Consider the following 23,151-nt stretch of genomic DNA (forward strand, 5'->3'; position numbering starts at 1 on the left):
ATTTTATGATTCTGTACTTCTTCACAGCCTCAGCCCTGCCCCAGGGCCTGTCCCTGGGCAATGGACCCATGGAGTCATCCCAGGTGTATTCTGCAAGGGGGTTGTTTCCACAGCTCTTGGTCCAGGTCCACTCAGTGGGGGCCAGCACAGAGCTCCCCCTGTGTCACCTGCCCATGTGAAGGCTCTCCAGATGGGCACAGGTGCCCTGTGGGGCCATCACAGACTCCTGGCCACGTGTCATGAGTGGTCATGTGTGACCATGTTTTTAACAGTTTGTCCAAAGCAACTTACTATTTCATTTTGGGTTAAAACTGATAAATCAAGGTGACTTTGGGGAGAGAAATAATTCCTTTTGCAGGATTTGCATAATCCTGGCTGGTGATATGATAATGGTGTTTGTTAAAGACAGAACACAATGAATTAATACTGTTAAGTTGCTGCTGCAAAATGCAAAGCAGGTAATTTACAGTGGGTGCAAGCAGGAGTGTGAGCACAGCAGTGGAAGCATCAAGCCCAGAGGGCTCCTTGCCTCAGGTACTGCAGGGCCTGGCACAGAGTCAGCAACAGGTACCCCCTGCACGCTGCTTGGCCCTGGCTAAAGGCTGTGCTTGGCTTCCCCAGGGAAGGATTTGCTCTTTCAGTCCCTTTTCCCACTGTCTCTGTGGGACTGGGACCTGCTTTGCCCCCTGGATCATTCTGGAGAGTCAGGCATGCAGGGCCACTCTCTGCTGGAGCAGGGACAAGGGAGCTGAGGGTGACATGGATGCTGCTGGCTCTGAAGGGCCCTCTGGGCACAGAGGTGCCCTGGGAAGGAGAGGGGCCCTGGCACTGGCCTTGGTGACCCCTTGGCCACCCCCAGGAGGCTCTGGAGGCCACTCAACCTCCCACAGCAAAGATGGAGCCCCTGGGGTGGGTACAGCAGCCTGGGCACTGCCAGCTCTGGCCTGAGCCCTCAGCTCCCACCTTGCTCAGGTGCTGCAGGCTGAGGGAGGCTGAGGAGCTGCTGTGAGGCACAGGAGGAGGGAGGTGTTTGGGAAGGGTGCAGGGGTCTCTCACTGGTGCTGCACTTCCAGAGCCATCCTTGCTGCCAGACCCCACTGGAATCCTAATGCACTGTTTATCTCTGCAGCTCCACAGCTCTGAGAGAGAGAGGGAGATGCTGTGCAGGAGCCAGAGCAGGATTTCAGGCTAATTGGATTCTGTGTCTCCATGCCTTCCCAGGTAGGCAGGACTGGGATTAGTGCAGTGTTTCTGAGGGATGGAGGGGAGCAAGGATGACCTGTATGGAGATTTCCTCCTGCACAGCTTCTGCTGCTACCTGCAGCAAAGGTTTTGAACAGGCCATTCAAAACCTGGGTGGAAGGGCCCAAAGCAGCGTGTCCCCATCATCCAAATCACTTCTGCTCTTCCTAAACCTTTGAGCAAGGTGACAGTTCCCTTCCCTGAGAAGGAAACAGCACAAATACCCCCTGAGCCTGAGCCAGCCCAACATGGGATTGGTCTTTCCTGCTGACTCCTTGTCAGAAATGGAAATCAAAGCACCAGTGGCTGCTGTGCCCCACCAGCACCTGCCTGGCTTAGCTTCCCTTTCCCTGCCCACCTCCATCCCCAGGCCTGGCTGCTGCCTGGGGCAGAGCACACTTGAACCTTCTCCCGTGTTGCTTGCTGTGTTTCAGAGGCTGTCAGGGCAGGATGCACTCATTAGCACAGATTTATTCCTGTATAAACATTTCATTCCTTTAATTGCACGGCAGTGACGCCACTGGCAGCAGCGGGAGCAGCCCCGATTGCGCCAGGTGTGAGCCCAAAGTCAGGACAGGTGTGAGTGACACTGCCACCCCGGGGACACTGCCACCCCGGGGACATTGCCACCCCAGGGACACTGTTACCCTGGGACACTGCCACCCCTGGGACACTGCCACCCCTGGGACATTGTCACCCCAGGGACACTGCCACCCCTGGGACATTGTCACCCCTGGGACACTGCCACCCCAGGGACACTGCCACCCCTGGGACACTGCCACCCCTGGGACATTGTCACCCCGGGGACACTGCCATCCTGGGGACATTGTCACCCCTGGGACACTGCAATCCCTGGCACATTGCCACCCCTGGGACATTGTCACCCTTGGGACACTGCCACCCCAGGGACACTGCCACCCCGGGGACACTGCCACCCCGGGGACACTGTCCCCCCTGGGACACTGCCACCCCGGGGACACTGCCACCCTGGGGACATTGTCACCCCTGGGACACTGTTACCCTGGGACACTGCCACCCCTGGGACACTGCCACCCCTGGGACACACACCAAGGTGCCCCGGGCAGGAATCTGAGCTGTGCAATGTGGGATGGGCCAGTCTGGGTGAGTGTGTGGCCCCAAGTCTTGTATTTGCAGGGTTCCCAGACAAAGGGAGGAATGATGAATCTGACTCCATGTTCTTAGAAGGCTAATTTATTATTTTGTGATACTGTATTATATTAAACTATACTAAGGGATACAGACAGGATACAGACAGAAGGCTAGAAAGATACTAATCAAAACTCCTGACTCCTTCCAGAGTCCTGACAGAGCTTGGCCCTGATTTGTCATTAAGTCAAAACAATTCACATGTAACCAATCAAAGAATCACCTGTTGGATAAACAATCTCCAAACACATTCCAAAGCAGCAAAACACAGGAGAAGCAAATGAGATAATATTGTTTTCCTTTTCCTCTGAGGCTTCTCAGCTTCCCAGGAGAAGTATGCCGGGCAAGGGGATTTTTCCAGAAAATATGACTGCCCCATCCAAGCACTGTCTTATGGGATGATAGCAGGTCTATGGGGTCATAGAATCACAGAATCCTAAAATGGCTTGGGTTGGAAGGGATCTTAAAGATGATCTTGTTCCAGCACCCTGTCATGGGCAGGGACACCTTCCACTGTCCCAGGTTTCTCCAAGCCCTGTCCACCCTGGCTTTGAGCACTCCCAGGGATGGGGCAGTCACAGCTTCTCTAAACAGCCTGTCCCAGAGCCTCACCTCCCTCACAGGGAAAAATTTCTTCCTAATATCCCATCCAACCCTGCTCTCTGTCACTGGGAAGCCATTTCCCTTTATTCCATCACTTCATTCCCTTATACAAAGTTATTTTCATCTCTCTTAGAGCCCCTTTAGGCACTGGAAGGGGCTCTAAGGCTTCCTCAGAAGCTTCTCTTGTCCAGGCTGAACAACCTCAACTCTCAGGCTGTTTCCTGAGCAGAGGTGCTCCAGCTTCTCCCTGGCCACAGTTCTGTGACAGGACTGGAGTATTTTCCTTGCTGTGCAGAGGAAGGGCAGGAAGAGGTGCCCAGCCGCTGGCTCTACAGACAGTGTAGCAGAAATATTGAATGAGCCCCTGTGTCAGCAGCTGTGCACCCCAAAAGCTGCTGGGATGCTAGGTGTCTGTGTCTGCTGTGCCAAGGGACACCTGGGCAGTGGGATGGAGCCTTGGCAGGGTGCCTGTCCCCACACTGAGCCATGGAAGCTGAGGGGGGAGAGAGGGCCTGAGCCTCTGTGAGTGCCAGGAAGGGGTTCCCCAAGGAGATCCAGGATGGGGCTGGTTCCTGCCCTTTGCCACTTACTCCCCATGGCACTATCAACATGCTGCCATCTCCAAAAGCTTCCTGGCAATCCCTTTCTGGCAATGGGGCCCCTCTGGGGCAGGAGGGTGCAGTCAGCAGTGCCTGCTGGGCTCTGAATGCAGGGGTGGCAGGGACTTGCAGAACTGATGCTGCAGCTCATGGTCTCTTCTCCCACATCCTCATTCAAATGTTAATTTTATGGATGCCTTTATAAATCTTGTGGCTTTCCCCTATCCACAGGCTATATAGATTTCATCTTGTTGAGAGGTGACACTTCTGGCCTTTGGTACCAGGCGATCAATTTAATATTCTGAGAGTAGTAAAAAACATGGGACCATATTAACTCACCATTACTCTGCTGCTCCTTCCTGTAACTCTTCCTGTGCCATCCAAAATGCCAGCATGATGGATAGGTGCCTCAGCTGCTGGCAGAGCCACAGGCATGGGGCAGCACCAGCCAGAGCCAACCTCCTAGCTGGAACAGCTGCATGGTGTCCAAATTGTGAGCTGCTCTTCTTCTGCTTGGCAAGAGGACAGAGGCTTGTGCCACCCCTTTGTTAGACGTGGCAGGGTGGAGAAATGCTTGTACCTTACCTTTGAGGCCCTTCCATATGTTCTGAGCAGGGGACACCTGCAAGTCTGCCAGGCACCCAGCACACTGATTTGCCAGGCTGAAAGGAAAATCATCCCTCTGCTCACTGTGAGGCAGCCTCACTGCTGGCCAGCCTGGAAAAACATGTTTGGGTCATTCCATCTATGTAAAGGTTAAATGTTTAACTGCAGCTATTGAAAACAAAGCAACAGCAGCAACAACAACAGCAGCAGAGGAACTGGTTGCCTTATCAATGTCTGGAATTAAGATCTGCATCCCAGCACCTACCAGGTACAGTGCACTGAGGTCCTGCCCTGTGTTTAGAGTGCTGCCTCTCAGCACTTTGCAGAGCTGCCCATAGGTGACAACAACCCCCATTTACCCCAGCTGACAGCTTTGCAAAATGGATTTTTAGACTCTTATTTTTGCCTGGGAATTTTGAAGGAGCACCTGATGTGCTCTCTCTGCTGATAAAGAGGGCTTCTTTATGTTGTATCCTTATTTTCAGCCACTCAACCTCTGCGAGTTTGCCAGTGAGAGTTACTTGAATACAGGTCCTTTGTTAAGTAAATATGGACCTGGAGGTGTCATTGTCTTCCTACCCTGCACATCTCCTATTTCAGTAAATCAGTTCATTTCTCATATATAAAGCTCTTGATGTTTTACAAAAAAACACTTTATATTTTAGCATCGTAGATCAGGTTGTCATTTGGAAAACGTGGCTCACAGCTTTCATGGCTCCGTTACAAGTTGCAATGTGCATATTAGTCAAAGAAAAACTAAAACCTCATCATGACACAATATATCCAAGAGTCCCATAATCCCAAATTCCCTCTTCCTGTCACACTTGTGGGCATGTCCCAGCAACTGTCCTGCTGCCAGGCTGTTGTCCCTGGAGCCTGGGCTCACCCTTTGCAGTCTCTCCTGCAGAGAGCAGGAGACACAGGCAGAGGTCCTGCTCCATGTGTACTCCTCCCCGTGCTCCCTCTCTCTCTGTGCCTGTTCCTGTCACCCTGTGTCCCCAGGATTGATGTTCCTCCAAGCTCCTGCTGCCACAGTCACCCTGTGATGGGTCCCTTTGGGCTTGAGCTGTGACCCACTGCAATCCACCACCAGCTGGCCCTGCTGACCAGCAGCCTGATCCTCTGGGGGACCCAAAGGCTGTGTGGGAGCAGCTCTGTGGCTCTGCTGGCTCCTGAGCAGGGCTCTGGTGGGATGCCCTGACCCCACGTGCTGCTGGGCATCAGCCCAGCCACAGCCAAATGAGGCAGCTCTGGGGTGCAGGGGCCCAGTGAGCACCCAGATCTTTGCTGGGCTGTCACCTGAGGAACAGCAGCAGATGGATGTGGAAAGCCTTTAAATTCAGCACATGATCAATACTAAACTGATCTTCTGGAGTCTCTTATAAGATTACCCCAGCCTCATGCATCCAATTGCAAAAAAATCACTCAGCACACTAGGGAGATGTGAGAAACGCTGCAGCCCCCATTTAGAATGCATAGAGCCAGAGTAAGTGACTTCACAATTGTTTATTGCAGTAAATAATTCATCCACTTTACATTTGGTTTTGTTGCTACCCCCATGCCCCTGCCTCAGCTCCTTTCTCTTAATCCTAAAATTCCCTTGCTGGGTCGTTTCTGTGGTCGTGATTCCCAAACACACACAAACACAAATCTGTCTCAGTCCAACTTTTCCTGACTGCCATACCAGGGAGAGCAGAGCTGAGGGAGGGACAATCCTGGTTCACTGCTCAGCTCAGCCCCTGCCCAGGCCTGGCTTTGCTGCCTTGGTCTCTGCCCCAGTTCTGCTTTCACACGGTGCCAATGCACAGAACTGTTTGGAATACATTAACATTGCTAATAGTGTTTTTATACTAATTAATAATGACATTTGAACAAACTAACACAAATTATCAGCTGGCTGGGTGTGCAGTGAAGGTTGTAGCCGAGACAGAGCAGTGGAGAAGGGGTGGGTGCTGCTCTGCAGTGAGACCTGGCTGGGGCAGGTGCACCTCACCTGGCACCTGACTGGAAGGCTGGGCTGGGGTGCCTGCAGGGCTCTGCCCATCCTGATCTCACACCCTTGCCAGGGTAGACTCTGGTGGGCTTGCTGAACCTGACAGCTCCTCTGTCAGAGCAGGTTGTTTCAGCAGCTAAAACCAGATTGATGAGAGTCCCTGCCACGGGATGAAGCTTTTGGAGTCCTGTCAGCTGAGACAAGACTGTTATATCCATCTCTGAAGGCCTTGGCAGCATGCTAGCTTCTGCTTCTGGATAGTTTTGTCAAAAAGACCCAGTACAAATTGGCACGTGTCTCTTTGAATTGAAAACTGCCTGGAAGGGTGTTAGGGAGAGCATCACACTGGTGTGCTCCAGGCAGCTGCTCCTGGCCACTCTGGAGACACCACGCAGCCTGGAGAACTCCTGGGGCAGATTTTGCTCCTCCCAGTGGAAACCATCTTGGGTGTCTGTGCCTTGGAGCCTGCAGACACTGACCTGGGAGTGCTCTCATTGGCACAGGTGGGTGCCGAGGCTCTGGTCCCACCTCTGGTTCTGTCCAGCCCTGATCACTGTGAAGGGTTGGAGAGTTGAGATCGTGGTGACAGTGCTCTGACCTGAACTGCATCTTCAGGGATGGATCCTCCTTTACAGGCATTGCCAGCCATCTCCACTGGCTCTTTTAACACTTCATCCAGCAAGGCAGCAGGTGACCTTTTGGAGCAAAATGATCCCAGCATCCATATGGTATTTTGCATGCTGTCCCCTTGGGATCTGCAGGTGGAGGCCAAATCAGTGTTATTCTCATCCATTGCTTTCAGAGGAGCCAGTGAGATTTTACCATCTGGGATACAGTCACTGCTCTGGGGGAATTTTTTCTCCAGGACAGAATCTCTGAAACACCTCAGGGTCATTACTTGATTTGGTTTTTGGAGCCTTTCCTGGGCCCTGGTTTTTGGGGGGCTGGAGCACCTCAGGCATGAGCTGTTTTTCCAGTTTGTGATTCCTGCTGCTCCTTGCACCAGAATCTGGCTGCAAAGGGCTTTTACCCCTCCTCAAGGTGTCAGACCAAGGCCCCCAGAGCCTTGGGCATGCAGAGCATTACATTCCCAGCAGCTCAGGTAGGCACCTGCACATGGTGGGTGATGTCCTTGGGAGTGAGCTCTGAGCTGTGCAAAGGGTTCTCCACCTGACCTTGGAGGCCTGGCTGTCCATTATGTCCCATCAGGAGAGCCTGATCCTGGAACTGTAGCCAGGGTGGGGTGTGTAAGGAGGTGTGTGCACAGCCCTGCCAGACCCTCAGCTCCTGCAGGCTGCCAGCAAGTGGAGGGGCTGGAGGAGCACAAGGTGAGTGCCCAGCATCTCTGCTGTCCCTGGAGCAGAGCACTTTGGACACTCCTGCAGATGGCAGCTGCTGGCACTCAGCACCTCTGGAGCCATTCTTAAGGCTCTGAGCTTGTTTCCATTAAAGGTGTGTGCCTTGGCTGAAGGCCAGGGGCTCCCCATGGGTTTTGGCAGGCTGTGCCCATGGGGCTGGCTGTGAGAGCCCTCTGTGCCAGCAGACAGCAGCTGGGCCTGGGGCTGCACTGGGCCACGTCAGCCTGAGCTGACAGGCCTGGTGTGAAACAAGATGAATGAGCTGAAGTTGGTGAAAATTATTCTAATTTATAATCTGCTGCTTTGTGGAGCTCCCCAATTAATTCTTTCTAGATACATAAGTAGGCCACATGTTTGCTTTGTTTCAAATGTAATAAACATTACACTCTGTCCCCTGCTTTTGGTGCTGGTTCCTGTCAGAGCATTAGCCCCTGTAGCTAATTCCTCACACCTGTCTCTGGGGCTCCTGGGACCTGGGCTGAGCGCGGGGCGGAAACGCCAGGCTCCAGGAAACTTGTGGCACGGAGAGATAAATTGCTGATCAAAGGGCTGGAGCACAGTGCATGTGAATGTTTAGTTGTAGGCAAGGCAGCCCAGCCTGCTCAGGAGAGGGCTTTGTTCCTGGCACCAGGGCAGGATTGGGGTGCTGGGGTCTGTGCAGCCCCAGGCACAGAGGGCTGGGGAGGAGCAGGGTGCAGTGTCTGTGGGGAGCTGCTCTGCACAGCTCTGCTGGGCTCTGCGTGTCAGCACCGGCCCTGGGCAGCAGCATCAGCAGAGGTGACCCTGCACCCGCCCCCGGGGAAGGGCACTGATGTTCTGCTCTCCTCGGTGCTGCAGAGCAGGAGCTGAGCACAGCCGTGGCTGTGGGGTCAGACCAGGAGCTGCAGGCTTGTGCCCAGAAATCCTGGAAAAGCCAGGAAGAGCTGGGGAGGATCCAGCAAGTAAAAACCAGTAGCTCCAGAATGTCCCTGGGATATTCACAGCCCTAAAGCGCCAGGATGCCCAAGGAAAGGCCCCTGCTGCCTCTGCAGCCAAGGAGAGTAAAAACCAAAGGTTTGGGCACTGCTGGCCCAGGCAGGGCTGGTCCTGCTGTCAGGGGGAAACAGAGGTGATGGGCAGTCCTTGTTCCTTCTGTGCATGTAAAAATAGAACCAATTTTACAATGCCTTGCTGATCCCTGTCACCTTCCCCACGTGCAGGGGATGGAGGCTGATTCTGGATTTGCTGATTACAAGGGTGCAGGAGCAGAAGCCAAGTGCTGGGTGTTGGGCTTTATTTTCTGTTTTGATTGTCACATGACTGATGACAGACATCACTCTCTGCCTTGATTTCTGCCCTCTCTCCTGGCACCATCATTGTGATCTCTTCACCTGCCTAAGTCAAGCCCACCTCACAGGCCCTGAGCGTGAAAATGGGTTGAAAAGCCCAGGTTTTATCATTGCCATCACATCCATCCTCCACCTAAATTCCAAGAATTTCCAGCACTGAGGCAGCAAGCTGTGATGCAGAAGCATACACTGAGCTTCTAGTTTTGCTGAACTAGAAGTGACCCTGATGTTTTCCCTGTTGCCAGTGGTTTCCACGGTCCCAGGGAATGTGGAGACTTTTCCCAAGCCTTCCCTTCCCTTCCACCCACAGAGAACTCCTCCATCCTTGCCCACTTTCCCCCAGGCTGTTCAGCACCCTGGCCTTGCTCTGGGGCTGTGCTCTTTTCACAGCTGAAGCAGGGTAGAGCTGCTTGGCCTGCTGAGATGCCTTGGGTGCAGGGTGAATGAGCTGGGGCTGGTGCCTGCTGGTGAAGGTGCCCACCTCCCTCCACCTCTTGGATACAGTGATGTCTTCTTGCTTGCTGTGCAGAAAAGTGGGGGCAGATTACTTGGCACTTTGTTTGCACCATCTGCAGAGGAAAGAGAATTTTAAAAATAAATTTAAAGCGTAGAATAATAGTGGATTTCAGCACTCCTGCCACAAGCACTGCCTTGTTCTTTTCTGTTTCCTGGCCTACCCCTCACATGCCAGCTTCTCTGCTGGCATCCAAGTGCAAGAAAGCAGCTGCCTGGCCTTTAGCTCCTGTCCTGCCCAGAGCCAGCAGCTCCATGTCCTTCAGTGAGTTTTGGGACAGGGATTAATTCCTTGAGCCCTGCTAGGGAAGAGGTGCTGGTTTTGCACCCTGCACCTTGTCCTGTGGAGCCTGGCTCAGCATCTGCCAAGTGTCTGAGCCCACCCAGGGGATGCACCTGCCCTTCACCATGGGGTGAGCATTCACTCTGCACTCCCTGGGGGTGTTCCAGCAGGAGAAGCTGTGCTGGGGGCTCTAAAGGGCAGAGATGCCAGCCTGGCCCCTCTGTTCCTGCAGGGCCAGACAGAGGCACTTGTGTGCCCTGTGCAGGCCTGCCAGGGAGGGAAGCCAAGCAGCCACGTTATCAGACTCACACAGACCTTTCCCATCTGGCTGCTTTTCTGAGGAGGGATCCAGAGTCCCTGCAGGTGCTGGCAGCCATGCCAGGAGGTGCAGCTGATCTGCTTGCAGGGTCTCAAGCTGCCTCCCCCAGCCCAGGCTGGTGCAGCCCCTGCAGCACCTGCAGCCCCTTTCCTCACCTCAGTTACAAAGGTGGAGCTGACAGGCAGTGCTGAGATTTGGGTTGGCTCAGGCAGCTTGAGCTGTGTTGCAAAAGGCTGGAGACACAAAGCTCAGCCTGGGTCTGGATCTGAGTCCTGGTCTGAGCCCAGAGCACAGAGGATGGAGAGCTGGTGTGCAGTGACAGAAGGATGCACAAGATCCTTGATGCTCTAAAACCACCAGTTCTCTCAACTGCTGTGAGGGCCAGTCCTCTCTGAGTCCTCCCCCGAGCCCTGCTGAGCTCTGCCAGGGATGTCCTGGCAGACATGGGCTGTGCCAGCGCTGATGCTCTTTGTCCTCCCCACAGCCATTGTCCGTGTGCCCCTGGCAGCACAGGGAGGTGAAGGGGGAGCTGCCCACCAGCCTGGGTGGAGCTCAGAGTGAGCCCCTTCCCGTGGTGGGGTCAAGCTCTGTCTGCAGAGCCACTGAGGCTGGGCCAGCACATTCTCACATCCCCTGTGTCTCCCAGTCTCAGGATCTTTTCTGGTCGCTGTGACCCCAAGAAATGTTAAAAGTCTCTTTTCCCAGCCTGAGTGCTTGAAGAATGAGTCGGAGCTCTTCAGTTCTCGGTCTCAAGGTTGTTTATTGTTTCTTATCTATAACAAATTTTCTCCTGCCCTGATGAGGTCCGTCCAGCAGGGCAGCTCCAGGTACTCTGCCAGCCCCCAGGGCAGGGTTATGTCTTTATACGAAAAACTACCTGTACAATGTTTACAATTGCTTTCCAATGCCTATCACCTGTGTTAGACAGTGAGCTTCTACTCTAAACCAATCTGTAAGTGCCACCATCACAGCAGAAGATGGAGGCCAAGAAGAAGAAGCAGAAAGGCTGGACACACCCAGTTCCCTCCATCTTGCTCCCTGAACCCCCATACCAAAAACCCCAAAATCTACTTTTCCACCCCATGATAACTTCACTATTATTCTACCTAAACTGTTGTGGCTTGCTGATCTTCATCTAAGGTTGGTAATTTGCTCCACGGGTCATAATCAAACCCACAGGTGTTCTGGGCTCTGTGCCAGGGCTTCTGAACCCCCTGGCAGGGTCCTGGCTGTCCTGGACAGCCAGAGGGATGTCCTGGGTTCCCACATCCCAGAGCTCTCCCCCTCCAGCTTCTGGGAAGGGCTGAGCTAAGTGGGTGCCCCCCCCCCCGCCCCATTGTCAGCCCCTCTTGCAGAGCTGTGGGGCTGGGCCTGGCTGTGCTGGGAGGCTGGGCTGGGCTGCAGCCCTGCCCCTGCCTGCAGATGCTCCTGCAGGGCTCAGGAAAGCAGCAGTCCCTGAGTGCCTGCAGCTTGCTTAGTCCCTGGCACATGGGGAGGGGTGCTGGCTCCTGGAGAGCTGTTCCAGGACACATTTCCAGGCCTGGGAGATGGGAGTGTTCCTCCCTGATGGATGCAGTTTGTTTCAGAGGTGATGGAGCTCTTGCTGCAGGAGCAGACCAAAGCTGGTGGGCAAAGGGGCAGCCAGGCTGGTGAAGCAGAACATTTGGAATGTTTTTCATTCCAGCTCTCTGCAGCCCCTGCCTTGCCAGGGGCTGCTCTCTGTTTTCAGTTAGCATGGTAACTGCATCAGGACAAGTAAACAAGCTTTCCAAGGATGCTGCAGGAGCCAAGGCAGCTCTGGCCATAGTGGTCGTGTCCCTGGGGACAGTGGTGCTGGGGGATGCTGATGCTGTGACACAGCTGCTCCCACACCTTGACTTTGGGGATCCTCAACACCTTCTCTCAGGAGACTGAGCCAGGGGCTGGCTGTGGACAGGGAGAGAGCAGCCCCCAAAGGCATCCTTGGAGAGCAGGACTCTGCTCTCAGTCTGGGCTGGACACTCCAGCAGGGTTCTGCATGGATTTCCTGCTCTTTTCTCCTTCCATCTTCACCACAGACGCAGGACAAAGCATCATGAGGAGTTAGAGGAGGAAACAGAGCAGAGCACTCAGAACCACCAAGCCCTGTCTTTCATGGCACCCCACTACTCTGAGAGCTGTGAGTGCCAGACCCTCTGCTTCCCTATCCTGGCCTGGCACCTGTCCTGAATATATTTTTACATTTTGTGGCTCTCAGAGGTTTTTAAATTTAATGGGTTCCTCTTTTTTCTTTCCTCCTTCTTATCACCTGAGCTGGATCCTCTCTGAGCTGCTGCCAGCTCCAGGGATTACAAGTGAATAATTTACGTCTGATGGCACATTTGAAGTTTAAGAAAAGGAAATGGCAAGTGGAGCCTGCTCCTCATGCCTGCCCCAGAGCCACGGTGCAGGCTGCTGCTGTTCCTCCAAAGGCAATTCCAAGGATTCCCTAAGGAGCCATGTTCTGCACATGACATGGCCCTGCTTGGGCACAGCCATCCAGCTCCTGGCAGCCTGGAGCTGAGGAGCAAAGGGCCCAATTTCACCCAGCTGCCCTTCCAGGCTCCTGCCCTGCCAGGAGGCAGCTCCCAGCACCAGCTCGAGGATCCCCATGGGTGCCAGGGCTGACCCAGCCCGGGCCAGGAGGGTTCCCTGCCAAACCAGGCTGTGCCCTGGCAGCCCTGGCAGGAAGGGAAGGGGCAATGTGCCCTGCTGGAGCTGCTGGGGGTGCCTCGAGGGCCAGCAGCCTCTTGTCTCTGCTGTCTCCAGTGCAGGGGCAGGGAGGAGGGATGGCTCCCTCACACAGCACACACCTCTGCCTGACCCACACAGGGGCTGGGCAGAGAATCCCTCCCACAGCCAGGGGTGTGCTGCCACCGATGGGCTCTGGGCTGGGCTTTCAGAATGCCAGGCTCGTTGCTCATTCTCAGAGCTGGGGCCACAGGAAGATGCTCCAGGAAATTATTTTTAACTCCCTGCGATTCGCTCTTCAGAGCTAAGTCACTTTTATCAGCGCTGGTTCAGCCCCAATGAAGGCAATCTTTCCTCATACATACACTTCTCTCTGCAAGGTGGCTCTGACAAAATTTAAATATGAACTTTAGTGGTTTCCAGGAGCCCTTGGAAGAACTAACAAGCGTATCACAGGGTCCAGCATTAAATCCTTCCCTGCTGGGATGCAGTAGAGAACGGAAACTGTCAGGCAGTTTGAGATCCACTTAGCAATTAGTGCAGATGAAAGAAGCACTAACGTGAAAGCCCTGGTCTCTGTGCTGCTGGTGGGAGGAGGAAAGGAACGTGTAAGAGAAACATAACAAAATGCGACTGTGTATCCCACCAAACAATGAATCATTTTAACATTTCCAATCCTTTTCGAGCAAGCAGAAACAGTCGATCAATATGTGACAGAATTAAAGACCTGCAGTAAAACCTTGGAGCTGAGGATCTGGGAGAATTCTGAGCACAGACTGATCTGTGAAATTCTGCATATGGCAATAGCACACCAGGAAAGACCAGCATATGTACAAGAGCCAGGAGCTGCAACAGAACAAGTCTGCTGGGCAAGGAGGCTTCTCTGCCCACCCAGAGGAACATCCACTGCAGAGGAAAAATCATCACTGGCAATGGATATGCAGCAGCTACAGAAAGCAGGAGTATTTCCCAGAAAACTCAAAGTTACAACAAACATGGCCCTAAGCCATATCCTTGTAAAAGCCTGCGAAAATGTGATTCAGAATGTGTATTCATAAAAGCTGCAGCCATAGCCTTGGCTCTGGAGGATTTTGGACCAGTAAGAGCATCTCATAGCCTTTACATCCTGAAGTGGTGAAAGCAGCCAAGAGGTGCCATTCCATGAGTGTGCCATAGCTAACTTCAGGAAAATGACAATTCCAAGGTGGGTTAGGAGGACAGTATGCCTGGGAAAAGGAAAGGCAGGCATACAACAGCTAAACTGGTGACTACTTAATTATGTGCTCAAGGGACATGATGGACTGTGTTTGAGTCTATTCTAAAAATATCTATACTGGACTGTTTGAAATGCAGTAGGGAAGACACAAGTACACAGTTTGGAAATACAAATATTTTTAGAAAGTTAGGATCATTCTTTGGATCCTGGTAATCGAGTGAGCATAGGAGCCCCACATGATGCACTTACAGCATATCTTTGGCAGGTTCAGATTCCTGCAGCTGCACTTTGGAAAAGCTGTAGAACCCTGTCAGATACTCACAGAAACCTGCTAGTCACAACAGCAGGACAATAAATGGCACAAGAAAATGCAACTTTAAATTCAGTGCAGTGGGACTGCCATGGGATGAAGGAAGCCAGGGCTGCATATTCACATATATTGCCAGCTAATTTAACAGTGGTGGAGGCTGAGCAGGATTTGAGTCAGAGGGAACAGGGCATGATGAAAGATAAGCAGAGCTGGGGCTGACGCTGCACCTCCTAGATGTAGGCACTGAACCAATGCCCTTGGCTACAGGAGGGCTTTGCTGGTCCTTCCCAGCCACATCATGGTGATCTTCCCATCCCAGACTGCCAATCCTTCCCAGGGCTGCACTCAGCCCTGGTGTGCTCCAGCAGTGCTCACATCACTCTTCCTTTCTGGGATGGGAGTCCAAAGACCATCCTAGTAACAGAAATAAACAACTGCTTTCCAGCTTACAGCCTCTCCACTGCTTTCTGCAGCCAGACTTGACTTTCACTGCACCACAGTTCTGTAATTATCACAGGAAGATTACAATTGCTTTGAACCTCATTTTTCTCTGCCTTTGGCTGACCTCAGGGCTACAGAAGAGTGAGTGAGAGAGAGAGTGTTTGTGTGCCTGCCTGTGTGTGGACTGGGGAGAGAAGAACAAAGGGAGGCTGTATCATGGTCCTCCTGCCAGTTAGCCCTGGTCCAAGCTTTCCATCTAGCTGGTATTCTTGGAGGCAACCTGGACTTGATGGCCCCAACCTCTGCCTTTCCTCATTTTCTTTGCCCTGTCTTTTTTATATTGCATATCTAGGGCATAGCTTCAGTTATCTCTGCATCTAGATGTAAATCTTGGGAGCAAACAATTTGGAATAAGTCCCTGTGCCACTGAAGGGAGGGCACTTTGTGAACACATCCCACAGCAGGGGCAATTCATCTGCCTGCCCATTAGCAGAGCCAAGTACTTGTCAATGGGCTTTCTTCAGTCTGGGCCTGGACCAGCAAAGCAAATGTTGAATGACTGCTACAAATAACTGCCCCAACCTCCAATTTTTATAGGCAGAGTGGCAGCATTTCACGCTGGGCACAACAAGCAGTGGAGATGACAGCTCAAAGCCAGATAGACATCACAGAGCCAGTACAGATGTGATTTATTAAAGAAATGTCTGGATTGCAGAGGAAGCAGAAAGGTGTACCTTGAAAGGAACCTTTAACGCCTATGAGTGAAAAGGAACAAGGGCTGGGAAGGAAGGGAAGCTGCCAGGGGCAAAAGCTAATGGGCCTGGTCCTGGGGTGTGCTGTCAGCAGGGGACGCGTGGCTGCCAGCCTAAGGGTAAGCTGTGCTGCTTCATCTGGAGGCATAAAAGCAAGAGCTGAGTAAAAGGGCTGCCCAAGCTGAGATGAGAGGCAAGAGAGTGCTGCTGGGGAAGGGAATAACCCCAGGCTGCCACAGGGGACTGACATTCTTCACTGGTTAGTGTGGAGAAACCAGTAACCACACACCCGTGTCAGCAGGGCACGCTGCATTCTGCACCTTCCCAGGTGGGACTCCAGCTCCCACCTGGTTGTCCAGACCCAGTTCCTGAGTTGCCAAGTTCTGACCAGATCCCCCATCCATCCCTTCTTTCCCAGTGTGCCAGCACAGCTGCTCCAGGCTGGTTCCATGCCTTGGTTCCCCCATCACTGCAAACAGGCCTGCCCTGGGCAAGGACACGTGTCCAGGTCCCAGCAGCTGACCAGGCCCTTCCAGCTGGACATGCTCAGGCCAGGCTGAGGAACTTCTGGGGGGAGCCTTAGGCCTTCCCTTTCCCATGCTGTAGTCCCCACTGCCCAGCCTGTCCTGCTGTGCCAGCGCCCTGCAGGGACAGTGCCAGCACATGCTGTCCCCAGCCCTGGAGCCACTCTGAACTGCAGAATCTGCTGCATTAGGTCGATTTCAAGAGCCCCTCCAGGTCAGTTAGCAATTACCTGCACCAGATACACGCTTGGAAAGGAGCTTCTGATCTCTTCAATGCACTCATTTTCCTCTTTCAATTTCAAATTCGCCTCACTGGAAATAGGCACTTCAGCCTCTTTTACAGACCATGGTAAATTAGGATTTCGTCCAGTTCTGTTGGTTCTGCTGATACAGATGTTTTCCTGTGCAGAGGCAATGCCATGGCCAATCTGAGGTGTGTCCAGACCCTTCCTGTTCAGCCTCTTCCAGCTGAGCCTGTGGGTGATGTCTGGTACTGAGTGTTCCTGCACAGACCACAGGCCCTTGCATGTGCTGAGATGGACACCCAAAGCTCCTGTTGTCAATTCAGACTGGTGCTCCGTGCTGTTGAGACACGGTCAGTGAGGAATACCTTCCTTTGAAGAGTCAGCTGAAATGAAAATTTCCAACTGCACACTCCAGTCTTGTCCTGGAAGGGAAAGGGCTGGAAAGAAGAAAATCCAGGGTTTTTGCATGTGTCCTTGTCTTTGTGCTGAAACCTGACTGCCATCCACTTGTCACAGAGACATTTTCCACAGTGACATCCTTCATGCTGAGCTCTGCCAGCACTGCACAGGTCACACTGTGGAACTGCTGCAGCTGGCTCATTCTGCTGCTCAGCTGAGAGAGACACATCCCCTGCCTGTGCCCCAGCACATGCTCCCAAGGGAAGGGAGGCTCACCCATCCTGCAGCTGCTGCATCTGCAGCACTCTCTGGGGCCACCCCCTGTGGTCCCCTGGCAGGCTCAGCTGGCTGCAAGCAGGCACAGGCTGCTGGGAGGGGGCCTGGCAGTGTTCTGCTGGCCTCGTCACAGGGCACCCAGAGCCTGATGGGGTCATGCAGAGCCCTCTCCCAAAACTGGGGTTCAGTGCTCAGAGGCAGAAGCAATTTTACATAAAGTTCAATTAAATATTTGCTTTATAATTGCGCAACAAATTATTCATAAAGGCATTGGAATCTAATCACAAGGCTGACACCGTGGAGTCTGCAAATGACACAGTACTCAGAGAGAATAAAGATGGGGGGAGCTGCCAGGCTGTGGTGACAGGCAATGCCTGAATCTGTGGGGCAGTGGGAATGTTCCCAGAAAAGGATCCACAGCAGCACAGAAGAACCTCAGCAAGGCAGGGTGGTTTGGCTGACTGAGTAGGGTGACGTGAGAAATGGCTCTGGGCAAGAGTTTGGGGCATTTGGCTCAGGTGTGCCCAGCAAACAGGGCAGTGCTGGGGCTGTGTCCCTCCCAATCATGTTTTGTCACCTCCAACTTCATGTGGACACGCTCTGTGTCGTGTTACTGTGTCCCCAGGTCTGCAGGACTTGTGTGAGCACAGGACTGCTGCCTTCAGCTCATGCCCCTATTTCCAGCAGGAATCATGGTACTGCACCTTTTAAGGGGTGCAGAACCTCTCCCAAACCATGGGCTATGAAGAAAGCCATGTGGTACAACCTGCCTGTGGAGTCCATCCTAAACCATCCTAAACCAGAACAGCAACCAAGTAAAGGCAGGAGGCAATCAGGGCAGGTAACAGGGCATCCCACAGTGCAGCCCTCCAGAGACAGGCAGTGTCTCTGAGACAAAGATGAGCAGCTGACCAGAGGTAGCTGAAAACCTCAATGGAGCAAATGTGACCTCCCAGGGACCCTTTGCAGGGAGTGTGTCAGGGGGACTTGCTCCCAAGCATCTGCCATGGCACCCTGAGCTGCAGCTCTGTGAGCAAAGCCCTCTCTGCCAGTCCTGACATGCAGTGTTCAGCTCCTTCCACAGTGAATTTTGTAGGGCAGCAGACTGAATCCTGCCCCCAGGAAGAGCGAGGCTGCTGGCACTGAGCTGTGTGCATCTCTGTTGTTCTGCTGAGAGGAGCTGGGGTGTGCTGAGGGAGTGAACACAGCTCTGCAGGACAGCTGCTGAGCCCAGCAGCCACTGCAGCCAGGGGTCTCTTTGCCTAACAAGTGCACACCCTGCCCAAATTCTGTCCCCTGCTGTCATTCTGGGCAGTGGGCTGCAGGCTGCCCTTGTCCTGCCAGGGAGAAACCCTGCAGGGCACCCAGTGTTAGGAAAGCTCTGACTGACAGGGGAGCTGGATCCTGGACAGAGCTGGACTGGAGATGGATTGCCTGCCTGCCAAATGTGGACATTAGACAGGGAGTTAGATTAATGGGAGATGGCTCTGCCAACAGAGAGGTGAGTCACAAAGCTTGTCCTGTGCTGAATCTGTTTCTCCAATAGGGAAGGAGTAGGAGGATTTAGCAAGATTAATCTCTCACAGAGTTGTGAGAATAGCCAAGATTCATGGGCTTCTCAGCAACAAATTTCCAAGTAAGCAGACAGCACTTGGGCTTGCTCCATGTGACACAGCACAGATCTGCGCTGGTAACTCTGGAGTTTCCTGGTCACAGGTAAGATCGACCAAACTCCTGTGCTCACACATAGTCCTGCACAGCACAGGCTGCACAGGAGCACCAAGCAAAGCAGCTTGAAAGCATCAATTCCCTCAATTTCCCTGAAGTGGTCTGCAGCTGCTATACCCAAAACAAACAATGCTGGACCTTGCACAGAACACGAGAAGGAGCTGAGAAGGAACTCCTTTTGGCAGCTGAGAGGAGCTGGTGACACATCAGCTGGAAGAGTTTGCCAGGTCTCTGCCAGGCCTGCATGAAGGCAGAGCAGGAGCAGGGTTGGACAAGAGCCAGAGCACCTTTCCTGGTGTGACCAGCACTTCCCTGTGGATAGCAGCTTGTGATACAGCACTGACACACCTGGCAGGACCTGTTAGAGATGGGGAACGGAGAACAGGTTGGTCACAGCTATTTTTTGGCAGATGATGGGGAGCTCTCAGGCACCCCTGTATCTACCCCCTGCAGAACTCCAGGAAGTCTCCAGGAAGGAGAATGAAGCCAGGAAAATGAGATCTTGGTAAATGGGTTTTATATTGTGGTAAATGGATTTTATGTTGTGTTTTAAGGAGCTGTGGAGAGAAAAATCTCAGCGCTAGTGAAACAGAGATTTTTTTGGAAAAGGAAGATTTCCATTCCATGTTGGGAGTCCTGTTTCTTTCTGATATTTCTTCAGTTGTTCATGTCATGGCTCTTCAGTCTGAGCAGTTTTACAAATGTGTTGTGGAGATGAAAGCACCAGGGAAAGCTGCTCAGGATCAAGTTGGAAAAGCTTTTAACTTTCAACTCCTTACAGACAAAAGCACAGAGAGGAAGGGGGGAAGTGCAAAGACTGGGAAAAGGAAGAGGAAGAAGCAAAAAGAGATAAGGAGAATAGAAGAGTGAAAGGGACAGAGCAGAGAAGACAAATCACAACAAGAAAAGGAACAAGGCACCAGCAGAAAGAAAGGGAGAGATAGGGAGAGAACAAAGCAAGGGGCCTGGAGCTCAATGAGATGGGGAGAGTATAACAGAGTAAGGGAACAGTGCTGCAGGTAGAGGAAAGCTAAAAAATACAAAAGAGCTATTTAAACACTGGGGTAAAGCAATGATGAGAATAAGAGAAAAAGAGAAGTCAGATGAGGACTAAATTCTCATGGAGATAAAGGGGATGGCAGCAAAGTCAAAGGATAACCTGTCCATCCTTCTGTCACTGCACATACAAGACGTGACATGTCAGCTTCTCAGAGGGGCGGAGGCACAGCTGTGGAGGCTGCATTCAGTGGTCATGGGGAGCCACAGCAGTGACCATGTCACGGGTGGTCCTTAGTTCTCCTGCTCTGCCTCCTCCATCTCTCCTCCCCGTGGTGGCTCCTGGCCATGTGACCTGGCATGCTCTGAAGCACCACTGATTTTGGGTGTCATGGAAGGTCATAAAGTGTCATAAAGTGCCTCATTGTGGTGCTCTCCAGGGCTCCTCTGGGAGCTGGCTGGGACAGGCTGCCTGGCCTTACCAGCACCTGCATGGCAGCAGCAAGAGGGCATGGAATCATGGAGTCACAGGATGGTTTGGGTTGGAAGGCACCTTTAAAGGTCAGCTAGTTCAACCCATGTGTGATAAGCAGGGACTTCTTCAACGAGATCAGGAATGGAGCTGCTGTGCCACAGGCGTGGGGGCAGTGGGAGGAGAGACAAATCATCTTTGTCTTCAGAACAAGAGGGTCTTAGCAAAAACAGGCTGGAAAAGGGCACCATGACTACAGACAAGTGCTGGGACCATCTCCTCCCAGTGTCACACCAGTTTATTGGATGCTTCCAGCCAGGTGGGCTCAGCTCCACCTGCACTGTGCGAGGTGACCTCTTGGCTGTCCCAGGGAAAGGATCTGGGTGTCCCCAGTGCCAGTGTCCTAGCTGGCACAAGAGCCTTGCAGGTGTCCCAGGGCCAGATTGGCACTGAGCACACGGTCTCTGTTTGCAGACTGTGTTGGCAGTGCAGCAGCTGTGCTCCAGGCTTTGCTCCTTTCCCTACAAGAGCATCAGGCTCAAGTGGGATCCACTTTGGCAGCAGTGCTTGCAGCTGGCAGGTCTCTCAGTCTCACACTGGGATTGAGGACATTTCTAGATGCTTCTGTGTCTGAAGGGGCTGATGTGGAGCATTTCCTGGGATGTCTTGAGGGTCCCCTTGGCCTTTGAGGATGGGAGTCATGCAGCAGTAGGATGGTGGGAAGCCTTGTGCCAGCCAGTGCAAAGGTGGGAAATAAAGCTGCCAGAGCTGCTGCTGGATCTGGATCCTGCTCATCTTTTGGTCCTGGAAAGGAAGAGCCACTCCTCCTGGATCCATGCTGTGCTTATAAGCCTCTCTTTTGCTTTCCCCTCATCTCTCTCTCACCTTCAGGGCACCTGAACAGGAAGCACTAGATCCTGTTTGTGGATAACCTGCTACTGGGTTATACTGTTTCTTGACCAAATTGGCCAAACAGAGGATTTTTTTGTCTTGTACACAAGGTGCTGTACAAATGGAGCAACACAGCATTCCTTCCTCTGGTGTTCCCTTGTGTTCCTTTCAGGGCCAAACTCCAAATAACAGAGAATGCTGTGGACATAGGAGAGCATTTTCTCCTGGTAAGATGTGAGTGTCTGGGCAGTGGAGACTGGGAAATGTCCCACTGGAGTCTGTTTGCCTGAGCTGTGACTAAAACCTGACTTGCAAGAGCAGATTTATCCATCCTCAAATACAGTGCTGCAGCCTCACCAGCCTTGAGCTTCCTCCTGCTTCCATCTTCCACTGGCCCAGAGTGGTCTGCACACCCAGCATCCTGCTGCTGGTGTGTGACTCTACTGCAGGCAACAACTGTGCTGCCACTTCTGCCCCTGCACCCTCAAATGCTGCTGGGCCAGGACAGTGCCCACCATGCTTTGAGCAAGACTCTGGAGAGGCACCAAAGAGCTGAGGTGAATGTGAGGATGCCAACAGCCACGGTGCACAGAGTGGGAGGGGGTCTGACAGCCCCAGGCTCAGCCCCAGAGATGCCCAGAGCCCCTGACAGAGCTCCTGCCACGATGCCACTGGGCCATCAATGTCTGGCACCGCTCGAAGGCAGCAGAAGAGTGGGCTGGGGTCTCTCTGATGCCTGGCACCCCGGCTCAGTCCCGTGCTCCACGCACTGAGTCACATCTCAGCACCGGGCACAGGAGGGTTGGCCCTGACCTGGGGGTGGCCAGCTCTGCCCCTGCCCCTGTCCGCGCCCCGCTCCCGCCCCCGGGGCGGCCGGCGAGGCACCGGGGCGGCGGAGGCGATGCGGGCGCCGGGGCGGGGGCAGCGCGGGGTGCGGAGCGGAGCCGAGCCGCGGGCAGAGCCGGCCGAGCCGAGCCGGCCGAGCCGAGCCGCCCCCCGGGGGCCGCGGAGCCCGCGAGGTCGCGGGGCCGCATCCCGGGACCGGGCGGGTCCCCAGGGCGGGTCCCTGGGGGAGGCCCCGGGGCCAGCCCGGGGCGCGGACCCGGCGCTGCATTCTCAGAGTCTCCAGCAGAGGCTGGGCTGGGCTGGGCCGGGCCGGGCAGGGCTGGGCAGGGCTGGGCTGGCGGGGAAGGAGGGGAGGCAGGCAAGGAGCGAGGGGGAGGAAGGCGGCTCTCGCCGCACATGCAGCCCCCGCCGCGCTCCCGCCGCCCGCGCCCCGCCTGCGCCCTGCCCGCCCGGTGCCAGCACCGGCTCCGCTCGCCGCCGCCGCCGCTCGGGGCTCCGCGCTGCTGCCGGGGCTGCGATCCGCTCCGTGCCGGGGCGCAGGAGCTGCGCTCCACTCCGTGCCCGGCTGCCCGGGCTGCCATCCGCTCCGTGCCCGGCTGCCGAGGCTGAGATCCGCCCCGTGCGCCGCTGCCGGGGCTCCGCTCCGCTCCGTGCCCGGCTGCCGAGGCTGCGCTCCGCTCCGTGCCCGGCTGCGGGGGCTGCCGGGGCTCCGCTCCGCGCCGGGGCCGCGCCGGCGGGGGCCGCGCACGATGCCGCGGGAGGCCGAGCGCCCGGCGCGGGGGAGCCGCCGCGGCCGCCGCCCCAGGTAAGAGCCGGCGCGGGCGGGGGCTCGGGGGGCGGCGGGGGAGCCCAACTTCTCCGTCCCTCGCCGCGCCGCAAACTTTGCCGCCGCTCGGCGGGGCTGCGGCGGGCGCTCCCCGCGGGTGAGCGCGGGCTCGGCCCGGCCCCGGGGTCGCCGCCGCCTCGGGGCGGGCGGTCCCGGGGTGCCCCGGAGTGCCCCGGTCTCCTTGGTGTCGGCGGGTGAAGCCAGAGGTTTGGTGCCTCCGGCGCGGCCGTGCCAGCCGCGGGTCCGAGCACACCCTCCAATTAAAACAGTCTGGGGCTTGAAGAGCTGCAGCTCCTTTTTAAACCGGTGGTATCTTAAAACATCCTCTTCGGGCTCCTTCCTACCCAAGATCCATCTCCCCATTTCTCTCGCTGAGACCGGAGCTCTCGTACCCATTCCGTGCCCATTCCGCACGGAATTTGCTTTGGGCGCGTGTGGATGCGTGCCTGCTATGCCCGAGGAACCCAGCGGGAGCCCTTCGAGCCGGCCGGGTAACATCTCCCTTCACA

General features: G+C 54.5%; 1 protein-coding gene across 1 annotated transcript in view; it reads left to right on the plus strand.

The window, feature by feature from the left end:
- The first annotated feature begins 22,149 nt into the window (after positions 1 to 22,149).
- Positions 22,150 to 23,151, plus strand: part of CDH22 (cadherin 22) — a 77,971-nt gene continuing 76,969 nt past the window's right edge. The window contains exon 1 of the mRNA XM_036395540.2: positions 22,150 to 22,621. The gene's annotated coding sequence lies outside the window, so the exon portion shown is untranslated. The remainder of the gene's footprint in view (positions 22,622 to 23,151) is intronic.

The sequence above is a fragment of the Molothrus ater genome, chromosome 17 (genome assembly GCF_012460135.2).
Source record: "Molothrus ater isolate BHLD 08-10-18 breed brown headed cowbird chromosome 17, BPBGC_Mater_1.1, whole genome shotgun sequence".
Lineage (NCBI taxonomy): Eukaryota > Metazoa > Chordata > Aves > Passeriformes > Icteridae > Molothrus > Molothrus ater.